Here is a 14,449-nt window from a genome sequence, read left to right on the forward strand (position 1 = left end):
CATGCTGTGTCTGTCAGCGTAGTGTTCAGAGCATGGAGGTGCTACCAGGAAACAGGCCAGTACATCAAGAGACAGGCCAGTACATCAGGACATAGAGGAGGCCGTAGGAGGGCAACAACCCAGCAGCAGGACCGTTACCGCTGCCTTTGTGCAAGGAGGAAAAGGAGGAGCACTGTCAGAGCCCTGCAAAATTACCTCCAGCAGGCCACAAAATTGCAGGTGTCTACTCAAACTGTCAGAAAAAAACTCCATGAGGGTGGTATGAGGGCCACAGGTGGGAGTTGTGCTTACAGCCCATCACCGTGCAGGACTTTTGGCATTTGCCAGAGAACACCAAGATTGGCAAATTTGCCACTGGCGTCCTGTGCTCTTTACAGATAAAAACAGGTTCACACTGAGCACATGTGACAGAAGTGACAGTCTGTAGATGCCTAGGAGAACGTTCTGCTGCCTGCAACATCCTCCAGCATGACCGGTTTGGCAGTGGGTCAGCAATGGTGTGGGGTGGCATTTTTTGGGGGGGGCCGTACAGCCCTCCATGTGCTTGCCAGAGGTAGCCTGACTGCCATTAGGTACCATGATGAGATCCTCAGACCCCTTGTGAGACCATATTCTGGTGCGGTTGGCCCTGGGTTACTCCTAATGCAAGACAATGCTAGACCTCATGTGGCTGGAGTGTGTCAGCAGTTCCTGCAAGACATAGGCATCGATGCTATGGACTGGCCCGCCCATTCTCCAGACCAATTAATCCAATTGAGCACATCTGGGACATCATGTCTCGCTCCATCCACCAACACCACGTTGCACCACAGACTGTCCAGGAGTTGGCGGATGCTTTAGTCCAGGTCTGAGAGGAGATCCCTCAGGAGACCATCCGTCACCTCATCAGGAGCATGCCCAGGCATTGTAGGGAGGTCATACAGGCACGTCGGAGCCACACACACACTACTGAGCCTCATTTTGACTTGTTTTAAGGACATTACATCAAAGTTGGATCAGCCTGTAGTGTGTTTTTCCACTTTAATTTTGAGTGTAACTCAAAATCCAGACCTCCATGGGTTAATAAATTTGATTTCCATTGATAATTTCTGTGTAATTTTGTTGTTAGCACATTCAACTATGTAAAGAACAAAGCATTTAATAAGAATATGTCATTCTTTCAGATCTAAGATGTGGATTTTTTGGAGCAGTGTATGTATATATATATATATATATATATATATATATATATATATATATATATATATATATATATATATATATATACATACAATGTATTGTGAACTGTGAATTTGTCATATTACCTCATGTATATTATGGAAAAAGATAGGATGAAGCCAGTGACAAAATTATCCAGGAACCTATATTCAAACCTCTGGCGTATTCCTGACAGTCAGAGATATAGAATCAACCAACTATGAAACTTGCAGTGTAGCAAATGCACCAGTGATTCAAAGTAAACCAACAGAGTTCTTACAATATAAATTGTACTGTACATATAATTATACAGCACAAACTAGTAATATGGTTGTGACTACAGTTGCCAGATCACCCGTTTAATAAACCCACAGACTATAGTAATTTAATGCAGAATAGCAAGTTTTAATTTTTTTTCTATGTTTTTATGAAACTGTAATATGTAATTGATGTTGGTGTGTGAAACCTCTTTAAGTTTTCTCTGTCAATTAAAACTATATATAAAAAAAAAGAACACACTGTTCTTTATAGACCAACCAAAATGCATTGTTGCCGTCGTAATGGCTGGACCCTGCCAGAGAGTGGCGGTAATTCCCTTACTGTTGGCCAGATGTATCAAGCTTCAAAAAAAGATAAAGTGGAGAGTGATAAACAACCAGCCAATCAGCTCCGAACTGCCACGTTACAGACTGGATTTGAAAATTGAAAATTGTTAGGGGCTGATTGGTTGTTGTTTTATCACCACCTTATCTATTTTTGAAGCTTGATACATCTGGCCCTAACTGTATTGTCATTTATAAACAATGTTTTTGCTAACAGCTGTTTCATACTTAAGTGTACTGTATTTAAATTAAATCCACTGCATAATCTGTCAGAAAATCATTATGCCAGTAAGTTATTTTTAGAATAATTCCAGTGAGATGGTTCCTGTTACATCCCCACTAATTGAAATTTATTTTTAATTAACTAGAGGGTAAAATTAAAAGCAAATTATGATCTTTTTGAGCTGTGATTCCAGAAAGAAAAAGTAATCACAGTCCACAAGTGATTTAGTAGGAGTATCTTACAGGGGAATTCAGTATATTATGGTATCTAATATGTCTGAAAATTGTTTATTTGCCCACAGCGCAGCAGATAGAGAAATGACAGCACCGTTCAGTCTACTTGGCATCACAGCCTGTACAGAAAGTGTAATGGTAATGACAATCCACATAGAATATAAAGGCTTGAGTCCTAAAGCTTTGTGACCTTATTCAGCCGAATAGCATTTTTGCATCAGACCTGTCACAAATATATGTTCACAGTTTATCTACTGTATATGTTAAACATAGAAGTCAGGCATAACGGTGCTGCACTATTTAATGTGTAGTCTTAACCTTATAACCTCTAGTGCAGTGATTTTCAACCTTTTTACCTTGTGGCACACTAAATATAAATTTTAAAATTGCCAAGGCATACCATGAGATCCCCACAGGGCAAAAAACATTGGCCCCCACAGGAAAAAAACAAACCTATTGGCCCCCATATAAAATAAATCACACTGGTCCCCACAGGTAACAAAAATAAAATACATTGGCCCTTTACATGAAAAGAAGAGACCAGTAAATAACAGTTGAACTGGTGGAGGCTGTAAACTGGTTTGGGCATCTCTAGATCTGGGGGCACACTTGAGAACAGCTCAAGGCACACTAGTGTGCCACGACACAGTGGTTGAAAAACACTGCTCTAGTGTGTACTCGCAATATTGTTTTCGACCCTTGCCATTGGCTGAACATGCCGGTCAAATTGGCTATATAGCTAACATGTTTAGCGGGTTCTGGTGATGTCACTGAACGATATTGTTTACTGATATTGTTCAGTGTGTACACTATTAATTATGTCGGCCAGGGATGCATATGTGTATGGGGATTTAGGGTACAGTACATTATTATGGGGGTACTAGCATGTGAGATACTGGTAGCCAAATGATGACATTGATCCAACCTGGTTTTTCCTTTAAAACAAATTCTGCTAAAACACAGAAATCCAACATCACGGTGCTTTCCACCAGTCATACGCTGTGATACTGCGGTGATTTGAGCCACCAGTGTGGGTACATGGTCCACTACCTTTCCTTGTTTTTATGTTGGAATAAAAAGAACCTTATTTTAAACAGTTTCATGCACTATCAGCGCCCGATCTCATTCTTTCAGAATTCCATGACCTGTTGGATACAGGTACGACTCAGGTTGGAGAAACTGAGCAGCTGGGTTTTTTCACCTAAGGGCTTATGGACAATCAGCCTAAGGAGGACTGAAACTTTTGGGACTAATAGTTCCTGCTAAGGTTCAACTATAAGATTTATTCAGCACACTGTTTATTCCATAAAATGGAATGGGCACTCACCAAGGTCTGGGTAATCAAAACAACATCTTTATTTGCATCAAGTTGACATACCATCCGACATAACGACACGTTTCGGTCTACATGAGACCATCATCAGGAATAGTGCAACAGTGAACAAAACATCCAGCAGATAAACAACTATATATATATATATATATATATATATATATATATATATATATATATATATATATATACAAATAATTTTAATCCCCATGTTCAATATTTATATATACTTTTAATGTGGTGAACGTTTGTGGATATTTTTTCCCTTCATTAGTTCACATTTTATTGCTATACTGGGCTGTGTCCAGGCGATTTACTTAGCAAAGCTCTCACACAGCTGATACAGGTTAAAAACCATAAACGCACTGATTGGTTGGTCACTGCTACTTAACCAGCGAGCCGTCAGTCACAGGCCACACCCTCTGATGTAGTTGTACTACGAAACACGTTAGGGCGGGGCCTGTGACGTCTGCTCCAACTGCTGCCTGGCTCCCTCCTCCGTAGCTGTTCCCGTGTGGTTCCCAATACACTGACACCTGTTGACGGTGATCCCCAGTGGTGGTTCATGGTTTCCAGTGGTGCCCCGGCGTTTGGTGGTAGGAGCTTTGCCTGGCATTCAAAATTTGAATATCTTGTGGTACCCAGCCCACAGCGCTGCATGGTTCGGTACGAGTACAGTGTTGCTTTTCCTGGACCGTGTTTTTATATGTTGTTATTAAATTGTCATTTATGCACTATGGAGCGCCCCTCTTGTCCTTCTTTTTGATTATATATATATATATATATATATATATATATATATATATATATATATATATATATATATATATATGCTGGGAAATGCAATTTGGCCTGTGATTCGGCAACTCTTGTTATTATAGTAATGCAACAGTTTTAAACATATTTAATACTTCAGATACATTTCATTTTAGTTGTATTGTTTCATGGAACATTTAGCAATCCAGGCTGATAGATAGTTCTACATATTACAACTATTATCAGATGCAGTGTACATCTGCTATAATAATCTGTAAGCATTTTCACTTATTTTGATTTATAAGTTCTTATTTTAAAATGGACTCTATAAGCAGACAATACAGGGTACGATCCTGCATATTTCCCTGTGTTCTGATTGATGTTCATGGGAAGCTTTTAATGCTATTTTGTTTCCTGTAGCAGTGTTTTTTTCCTTTATTGCTGTTCTTTTGAAACAATTGGCTTTTGCCTAGAGGGCTAGAGGGTGTCACATATGCAGATTTTCTGTTCCGACAGTTCTGAGAAAAGCTGCAAGCAATGTTTAGGGCCAGTGTTAGAACAGTTGAGGGATAACATTGCTATAGAGACATAACACTAGGGATCATACAGCTGCTGAAAAGGTACTTAGTTAGTCACTAGCTTTTCAGGCAGAGTTTTCACTGCCAGCAGGAAATCTTGAAGAACGTACAGTATATCCCTAGAATTTTTGCTGCTGATGGAAAAGCTCTTATATAAAACACCCAAGACATAACGCCCAACTTTTTTATTCCATGAACCAAGATACATGAGTTACACAGAGTTGCCATTATTGCACAAGTCTTGTGGGTCAAGACACTCATCTTGGGACATGCCTACGGTTTCTAAAATGCCCCTGTGAGCAGACACCAGAATCCAGATAAAGCAAATACCAACAGGGGACTGGTAATCGTGCTCAACTTCTCCCTGCCCACCCCCCCCCCCTACACCACCTATAACCCTCCCTTCCTTCAGCCTCACCCTAACCCTCCCCAGTATTGCAAATCCTTGATTTACCAACAATAACCCCCAAATTATCAAAATTGGAGGGTTAATGTGTAGCATTTTGCTAATCTGACAACATTCTGTGAACTCGTAACCATTGAAGATCCTAGATCATGCATTCCCAACCACGGTCCTCAAGGCACACCAACAGTGCAGGTTTTGTAGATATCCAGGCTTGAGTACAGGTGACTTAATTAGTATCTGAGAGATTCTGATGAAACCATCTGTGCTGAAGCCTGGATATCACTAAAACCTGCACTGTTGGTGTGCCTTGAGGACCGTGGTTGGGTATGCCTGTCCTAGATATTAGCTGGGCAATGCTTTTCTTTCTGTGATGAAAGCAATACAGATGTGGTTTTCATAAACTGGGTGTAGTTTTATAAACACTTGGTTCCCTGCTAGGCACAGTCTGCACTGGGATCCGTCTCCAGTGGCAAATGCAGGATCTTTAGAGAGGGGTTTCCAAATTGAATCAAAAATCTCCCACTCTGCAGGGCATTGGAATAAGTATTGTAGTCTGGGGGAGCTGTGACAGTCCTGAAAATTGGTCTTGTTATACACTGGATACTTTATGTAATACAGTATTAATATTTAACAGTATATATGGTCTATAGTATAGGCTGTTTCGCACATTTAAATAAGATAAGTGGTCAGGAAAAGGTTAAAAATCATAATAAACACACAATCATAATAGAACCATTACTGCACTTTCTAAACTCACAATCTCCCACTTCATGATAAGGCTCCTGTAGGCACTTGTGGATTATCACGGCTCCCATCGCATGCCATCGCATGCCATATATAGTGGCATGCGATGGGATGCGATTTTTGCAGGTTTTTTTTACGTTTTTGACAAAATCGCATGCAATCGCATCGCATGCGACCGCATGCGATTTTTAAGAGAAAAGCATCCAAATGTATTGAAATTAGTATGAAACATGTTCAATGGCCCCCAAATGGCATTTTTGAGGCTGTACCACCCCCACTATCAACGCGAACCCGAAGCGTGGCAAGAGCAGCGAGCCCGCGAGGGGCGGCGGTACGCGTCCTACGACCTTTTCATACCCCCACTATCCACGTCGGCATGGAGTTGAGAATAGAAAGTGTGGCGAGCGCAGCGAGCCACCGAGCCCGAAGCGTGGCTAGCGCAGCAGGCCCCGCGAGGGGACGCTGTGAAGGTATCCGCTGCGCTCGCCAAATTTTCTATTCTCAACTCCACGCCGACGTGGAAAGTGGGGGTATGTAAAGGTCGTAGGACGCGTACCGCTGCGCTCGCCACGCTTCGGGTTTGCGTTGATAGTGGGGGTGGTACAGCCTCAAAAATGCCATTTGGGGGCCATTGAACATGTTTCATACTAATTCAATACATTTGGATGCTTTTCTGTTAAAAATCGCATTGGATCGCATGCGATGCGATCGCATGCGATGCAATGCGATTTTTTCATGTGCGATGGCCATCGTGGGAGCCGTGATACTCCACAAGTACCCTCCTGTCTCTTCCTCCCAATAGCTGCTCTCTGGTCCAGTGCGATGTTTGAGGGCTCAAATACACACATACAGTAAATGTGTAAGAAGAAACAGGTACACTAGGCATGTGCAGCAGCTCTGCTCTGTCCCTTACACTGCATAAAGTGGTGGTAGCTCTACGGTTCATACTATATACAAGTGCTATTGTTGTCAGAATTGAAGGCACTTGCCATGAGGAGGGGGGTTTCCGGGCAACCAGAACCCTCCCCCCCCTCCCGCCTGCATTTGCCTATGGTCTCCATCCTAATTATATCCACATTCCAGAAGGTAGATCTATATTTCCAGGACAACAGTGGGAGACACCATTATTCCAACTGTGTCCACAACCAGTGCCTTCCAAGGCGTTTATATATTTTTTCTATGTCTAATAGCGTGGTTATTCTTTCATTTGAATCATTTTATGTTTCTCCTACTGCAACAGTGCATAAAGGCAGCAGAATATATGATGCGAGGGACAGTTTTCTATCTACCTTTCCTTGGGGAAGATGTATCAAGACAATTATGTTACAGAAATGTAACTGTTTATATGATTTTCATTTATTTATTTTTCACAAAACGGATTAAACTGCTCCATGCTTTAGTTATCAATTTTTCAAACTAAAGTATTGCCGAACATTGCTTTTTACTTAAACATGATAGTTTTAGAATTTATCAAGCACAGAAAACAATACTGGTGGATAGGCCAGACAATCATATGTGGGTGGATAAAAAAAGGTTGGCATGTCTGTCCGACCCTTATTTCCTGGCTGTGGCCAAGTGATGGACATTTCTATTGTCTCTTCACTGGGGAGAAATGAGAAAATGTCAATTGTATTGTAATATATGCAGGGGCAATCTATAGTTTTTCTCTCCTTTTACATTTCCAACATGGCTTTCACCTGTAAGGAGATGATTTTGAGAACTGTATTGATTAAATATGTTCTCCTTGTATGTGCAAGTGTACATGTAGAGAATTTATACAGTATAACAAGCTTAACCTTATAGAAAAGCGTAACAATGTAATTTTAGTATCTTTACCATATTTCTGAGGTTAAGTGGGCTTCTTGGCCCTTCAGCTCATTCCCTGTGAGGTAATGCTTTTCATGCTTGGAGAGATGCTAAGAAATGAGGCAGATCGTGTAACTCATCAAGGTCAAGTAATATTTCTCTGAGCCAAGACCTATTCAAATCTTCTGGGAAAAATAAACAGTATTCAATAGTGTCTGTGTGTGTGTTCCAGCAGTTATAGGAATGACAATTTTGGCTAGTTATGGTTAGTATAGGTGTCGTAAAAAAAGGTCTACTACTGATGATATTTTTAACAATTATTCCAATTCCTACAGGTTGGAATGACAAAATCTAAATATCATCCATTGTGTACACACTATGTGCCAAATGTAATAAAGGTGTGACAATCATTTTATTTTTTTAAAGCAGCAATCATTTATACTGGAAAAAAACAGGTTGATTTTGTCAAGTACTTGATTGCCGCTTTAAAAAAAAAAGGGAAAGCTCTCCCCAAATCTTTCACTTTCTGATTCTCACACCCTATAACATTCGGCCCTATGTCGCTAATGAGCGCAACTATGCTGCGGAATGCAGCATGGCACCGCCCTCGCATCGCTGCCATCAGTGAATACTGGCAGCATTGGCTGATGCCTGATCCCTGCTAGGTCCCTGTCACTCACATTATATAGTGGGTACCCAGCATTATTTACAGTTGGAGCCTTCCTCATCTAGCCGACACGCCCCATTCTCAGCAATGAGTGTGTGAGATGGCGGTGCATCAGCCACCAGAAATGTATCACTGGTGCACTATGAGGATGGGTCGATCTGTATGATACTCAGTATTAGTATAGAGTATATTGCACACCATTGTCACTGAAGCGCAAAATCATTCTCTGCTGCCCTTGGCAATTATTTTTGGTGCAAATTCCTCTATGTTAAGGGAAACTTCTATGTGTAGCCGCTGACGCCTTCCTTACAGCAAAATAGAAATAGCCAGTGTCATGGATAAAACTTTAATGAGGCTATTCAGCAACTCCTGGCAGGTGTTCCATATATGGTTCAGAAGTCTAGGTCCAATTTGAATTGTATGTACCACAGTTAAAGTTGAACCTCAATATCTTATAATTAAAATAGCAGTTTGCTTATTTATTTAGTTACAAACAAACAGCTAACAATACTAAAAAGCTTAAAATTACTGATTTACCAATAAACTTAGATGGAATATTGGTCTTGCTGGCTGCAACCAACACTTTGGTCCTACTGCTCTCATTATGTCCCGCATTTCCACCTACTCTTCTCTCTTTGTGGTAGCAGTCAGTCAGACAGTCAGTCAGTCAGTCAATCAATCAGTCTGTTTTCAGTTCTAAGGCAACACTGTAAAGTGACTAATGGGGCCTACATCCGGGGCAATTTGAGGGCATTTTCTAAGCGATCTGACTGTGTAGGGGGCCATAGCAATAGCGATGCGCTACACCACAACACAACGCTATTCCCAGCTGATTAAGATCCAACATGATAAATAAATCTAGTTAGATCGCCGGTCAGGGCCAATGTTCCCATCACTCAGCACACATTGTTGAGTGCTGAGTGATCTAAAAATCACTCAGATCACTCAGCAAAATCTCCCTGTGGCATCTTGTTATTATGATAAACAAAATTTTAGCATTCAAGTTTTTCTGTTAAGGGAAAAAAATGTATGTTTGTTCATTTTGAAACAATTGGACTGATTACTATGTTTTAATCTGTTATCTTCTTGCTCTAAATGCTAACCTGGCACCAGAACAGTAAAGAAAATCCAAAGGCCATTCCTGGATTGTGGCTCGGTGGAGGCCTGAAGGGAACACAAAAATTGCCTGATAGTCATGTCATGGGAGCATCATGGGCATGCAACTGCAATCAGCAATGCAGAGCTGCTTTCTCAGAGGTCATGTCTATATGAGACACTATGCCTGCTATAGGAAGTATTGATGCTGGATGTGATAGTGCTCCAAAGGAGGACTCAAGTTTCTAGAATCAATGGCAGTGTTAAAGTGTGCAGGGAAAAATGGGTGTCAAAGGGCTTGCACATTCCAGCACATGCTACTGTATGTGCTCAATAGGTAGGCTGAAACTTGCATTTGCATATTATTGCACCTGCAAATCCCGCAGCCAACACCGCCCATCAATGAATCAGACCCTAAAAGGACAATTTGCATATTTATTCCATTACATATACAAAAACAATACCAATAGGTGCACATTGATTGATGTACAGCTGCACTGTGAGGGGAATAGACAGAGCATGCTGTCATCAAGCCCCGCCCATTACATTTAAAGCTGAAATTTCTGGGTCTATGCGATGAGGTGAGGAGCCCTCTCCCTAAAGAGACGTGGCAGAGGAGAAGGCATAGGGGGTTCAGGAGCATGCAGGAGGCTTGTCCAACCTTCCTGGGGGTCAGGAGGGGATCTACTTTTTGGGAGCCTTCAGGTCATTCCGATAGGGTAAGCAAGTATGTTTCAACCAAATGGCACACATTTTTCCTGAAGCACTGATTTCAGAAGGTTTCCGATTTCTCATACTGTATCAATAATACCCAGAGGTAACAAGATATTTGGCAGCACAATGATAGCAAAAGGGTTAATTATCTCTGGTATAGAAAGTATCAGCTTGTGCAAAATATCGAAGACAGACATAGGAAGACTGCAGAATTCACAGGCTCAATGCCAACATTTGTTATTCAGTGCCATGGAAGACATTACAACGACATTTTGGATGAAAATGAGAAGAATGCATGCTTTTTTAATCTATTGGCCTTGTTTTCAGATAATTCTATACAGAATTCTCCAATGTTACATAGTGCTTTGTCCTAATCCCACCAGCTGTGGATTCTCAGAAAATTGATGAGTGGAGGACGTCTGACTTTACACGGCGGGAACATTATATAATTCTCATTTTATGTGCAAGGTTACACCTGAGTCTTCCTGTGCTTGCTCTCTCTAGCCTCAGTAAATGTCATTTGATGATCAAATGTAAGCTTGTGATCTTAGACTTTGAATGTAATCATGACCTGCACCCCATGCCAACATTTCCCTATTTCCATTCTAAAGGACCGAATGTCAGAAATTACAGTAAAGATAACTTGGCTTGCTTTAAAAGTACAATTAGAATGTGTAGATGTTCATGAGGTGGTTTGAAATGGGATGTACAGTATTATTATGGGAACAAAACAGTTTATGGGCCTTATCCATGTGCACTGCAGGTGGGGCAGATGTTACTTGTGCAGAGAGAGTTAGATTTGGGTGGGGTTTTACTTCAAAGTGAGATCTATATTGCAGTGTAAAAATAAAGCAGCCAGTATTTACCCTGCACAGAAACAAAATAACTCACCCAAATCTAATTCTCTCAGCACAAGTTACATCTGCCCCCCTGCAGTGCACATGGTTTTGTCTATCTAAGAAGGATTTTGTCAGAAAGAGTAAACTAGAATAAGGCCCTATGCCACATTAGACAAATGTTTCTAAAGCATTGTGTTTAAAAAAACTCAAATTATCCATATTAAAACTACAATGCTAAGTTCAACATACTGTATGCCTGTTTACAGAACACAACTTGATGTTTTCTCACTGGGCATGCTCCGGAGTCCAGTGCATGACAACATGCATTTCAGACATCTTTATTTGCAGCTTTAGATGTATAATGGGCCTGTACAGAGCATTGTAATGATGGCCAGGAGCATAAATATGCCTGATTTTAGATATATGTTTAGCCTCAAGTGTAAGGTTGACACAAGTGTGCTATAGTAATGATGATGATGATAATGATGATTGATCTGAGATGAGATCAAAGTGGCAAAAAACTGTGCACCTTGGTAAAACCATGTTGCTGAACATTTGAAATGTGATCCACCTGCAGTGCAAGATTTATATTGGAGAGGAATGTTTCCAAACTCAGATCTAAATTGTAATGTAAAAATAAAGCTGTCCCGCATTTGTGGGCTACAAGCAAAAGCAGTAAGTATTTACCATGCATGCACAATAAAAACACACATTACAACATGGTTTGGTGGCTTGCTTTTCTTGCTCTTCTCCTAAAACCAGAAGCAGGCGCAGCCACAGGCATACACACAGGTTCAGTCTGCTTACAAGGATGTATATAAATCTGTATAAGCGTGATAATATCCACTATTATTATCCTTTATTTATTACAAAGGATCCACAGCTCCCAATGACATACTGTAGTACAAAATGAATAAGCAAACAATGACTTACAGTTGAATACAATAGAAGACCAGTACAGGGTACATAACCGTAGCTGCATCAGCAGAGGACACTGGAAAAAGTATCAGGGTGGCAGAAAACTGCAGGATTTGATGCTATCAGAGATGGTTTACAAAAGAAATGGAAAGCACACAAGGGAAGAGGGCTCTGCTACTGAGAGCTTACATTCCTCAAGTAGCCCTAACAGTTTACATTTTCCAGGTCACCCAGCAGGTGCATCGGTGTACTCATTATTGACACACATCTTTGTAAAAAGTCGAATCTGCATTGCCGAAAATGGATGCTGGATTGTCCAATCTGTTGCTGATTTCAACAATCCACATCAGTTCCAACTGTCAGAACATTTCCAACAGTCAGAAGATTGAATACCAACTTTTGAATTGACGTCAGAAACATCCAATATTCCAACGTGCGGAAACGTTCCAACAGTCGGTATCAATATTCAATATCCCCATAAGTAGCACTTTGGTGATGGAGGAGTCTGATCATTAATTGATACAATTTTGCTGGGGTGTTCAAGTGGTTAGTGCGCATAAATTATAAAAATGCAGCCTGCTGGTGAACCATAGGGAGGATACCTTCCCCCTGGAGATAGAATTCTGTATTGTGGATATATGGCACAGCTTGGCGCAAATTTATAAAAAAAATGTGTGAGTTGTTTGAATTTAAAACAACATTTATTGACATCAATATTTTTAAAAAACAAATTTCTTTTAAAAACATATACTTATACATACAAGGTGCACATGGACATCACAATGGTTCTTTGTATAATGAGTAAAGAATACCTCACCCTATAGCTGGATTGCGGTGGGCTAACTTTGAATATATCAAATCTGTGGCACCACCGCAGAAGATGTGAGGGTAGAAGTCCAAGGGAAAAGTGCAAGTGCATCCCCTTTCAGTGGATGTCCAAGTGTCCAATAGTGGGTGTGTTTACACCAGCGTATAGCAGCAACGCGTTTCGAATAATCCTCTTCTTCAGGCTGTTTCAGATACATGGACTTCTACCCTCACATCTTCTGCGGTGGTGCCGCAGATTTGATATATTCAAAGTTAGCCCACCGCAATCCAGCTATAGGGTGAGGTATTCTTTACTCATTATACAAAGAACCATTGTGATGTCCATGTGCACCTTGTATGTATAAGTATATGTTTTTAAAGAAATTTGGGTACTCTTTACCTAGAAGGGCGCCCGTCGCGGGCATCGCGGGTACATTTATGTATGGCCGCGACGCGACCGACGCGATGCCCGCGATTTCCCATTGAAACCAATGTTAAACATGGAAATCGTGTCGGTCGCGTCGCGGCCGGCCATAAATGTACCCGCGATGCCCGCGACGCGATGCTCCCGATTTCCCATAGGAATCAATGTTAAAAGGCGCGATGGACCCGATTTTACTGTTAAATGGCTCAATCCACCCGATTTGGCCATAGGAATCAATGTTAAATGGGCCACAGAGCCCATTAACCCTTAAATGTGCCCCCAAATTTTTAACGCCACCCCACGATCCACGCCAACCCGAAGCGTGGCGAGCGCAGCGAGCCCGCGAGGGGCGGCGGTACGCGTCCTCCGACCTTTTCATGCCCTACTATCCACTAGGGCGTGGTGTGAGAATATAATAGTGTGGCGAGCGCAGCGAGCCACCGAGCCCGAAGCGTGGCGAGCGCAGCGAGCCCCGCGAGGGGACGCGGATACCTTCACAGTTATGCGCGTCCCCTCGCGGGCTTCACAGGTGTCCGTGGCGACGCGGACACCTGTGAAGCCCGCGAGGGGACACGTCTACCTGTGAAGGTATCCGCGTGCGCTCGCCACGCTTCGGGCTCGGTGGCTCGCTGCGCTCGCCACACTATTATATTCTCACACCACGCCCTAGTGGATAGTAGGGCATGAAAAGGTCGGAGGACGCGTACCGCCGCCCCTCGCGGGCTCGCTGCGCTCGCCACGCTTCAGGTTGGCGTGGATCGTGGGGTGGCGTTAAAAATTTGGGGGGACATTTAAGGGTTAATTTGGCCTATTTGGCCCCAAATCGGGTCCATTGAGGCATTTAACAGTAAAATCGCGGTCAATCTGCCGTTTTAACATTGTTCCCTATGGGAAAATCGCGGTGATCGCGGTCATCGCGGGCATCGCGGCCATCCCGATTTACCCGCGATGCCCGCGATGACCGCGATCACCGCGATTTTTACCCCCGATCACCGCGATTTCAATCGCTGGTGCCCTTCTAGGTAAAGAGTACCGAAATTTGTTTTTTAAAAATATTGATGTCAATAAATGTTGTTTTAAATTCAAACAACTCACACATTTTTTTTA

This window comes from Crinia signifera, chromosome 6 (genome assembly GCF_055691185.1).
Source record: "Crinia signifera chromosome 6, ASM5569118v1, whole genome shotgun sequence".
NCBI lineage: Eukaryota > Metazoa > Chordata > Amphibia > Anura > Myobatrachidae > Crinia > Crinia signifera.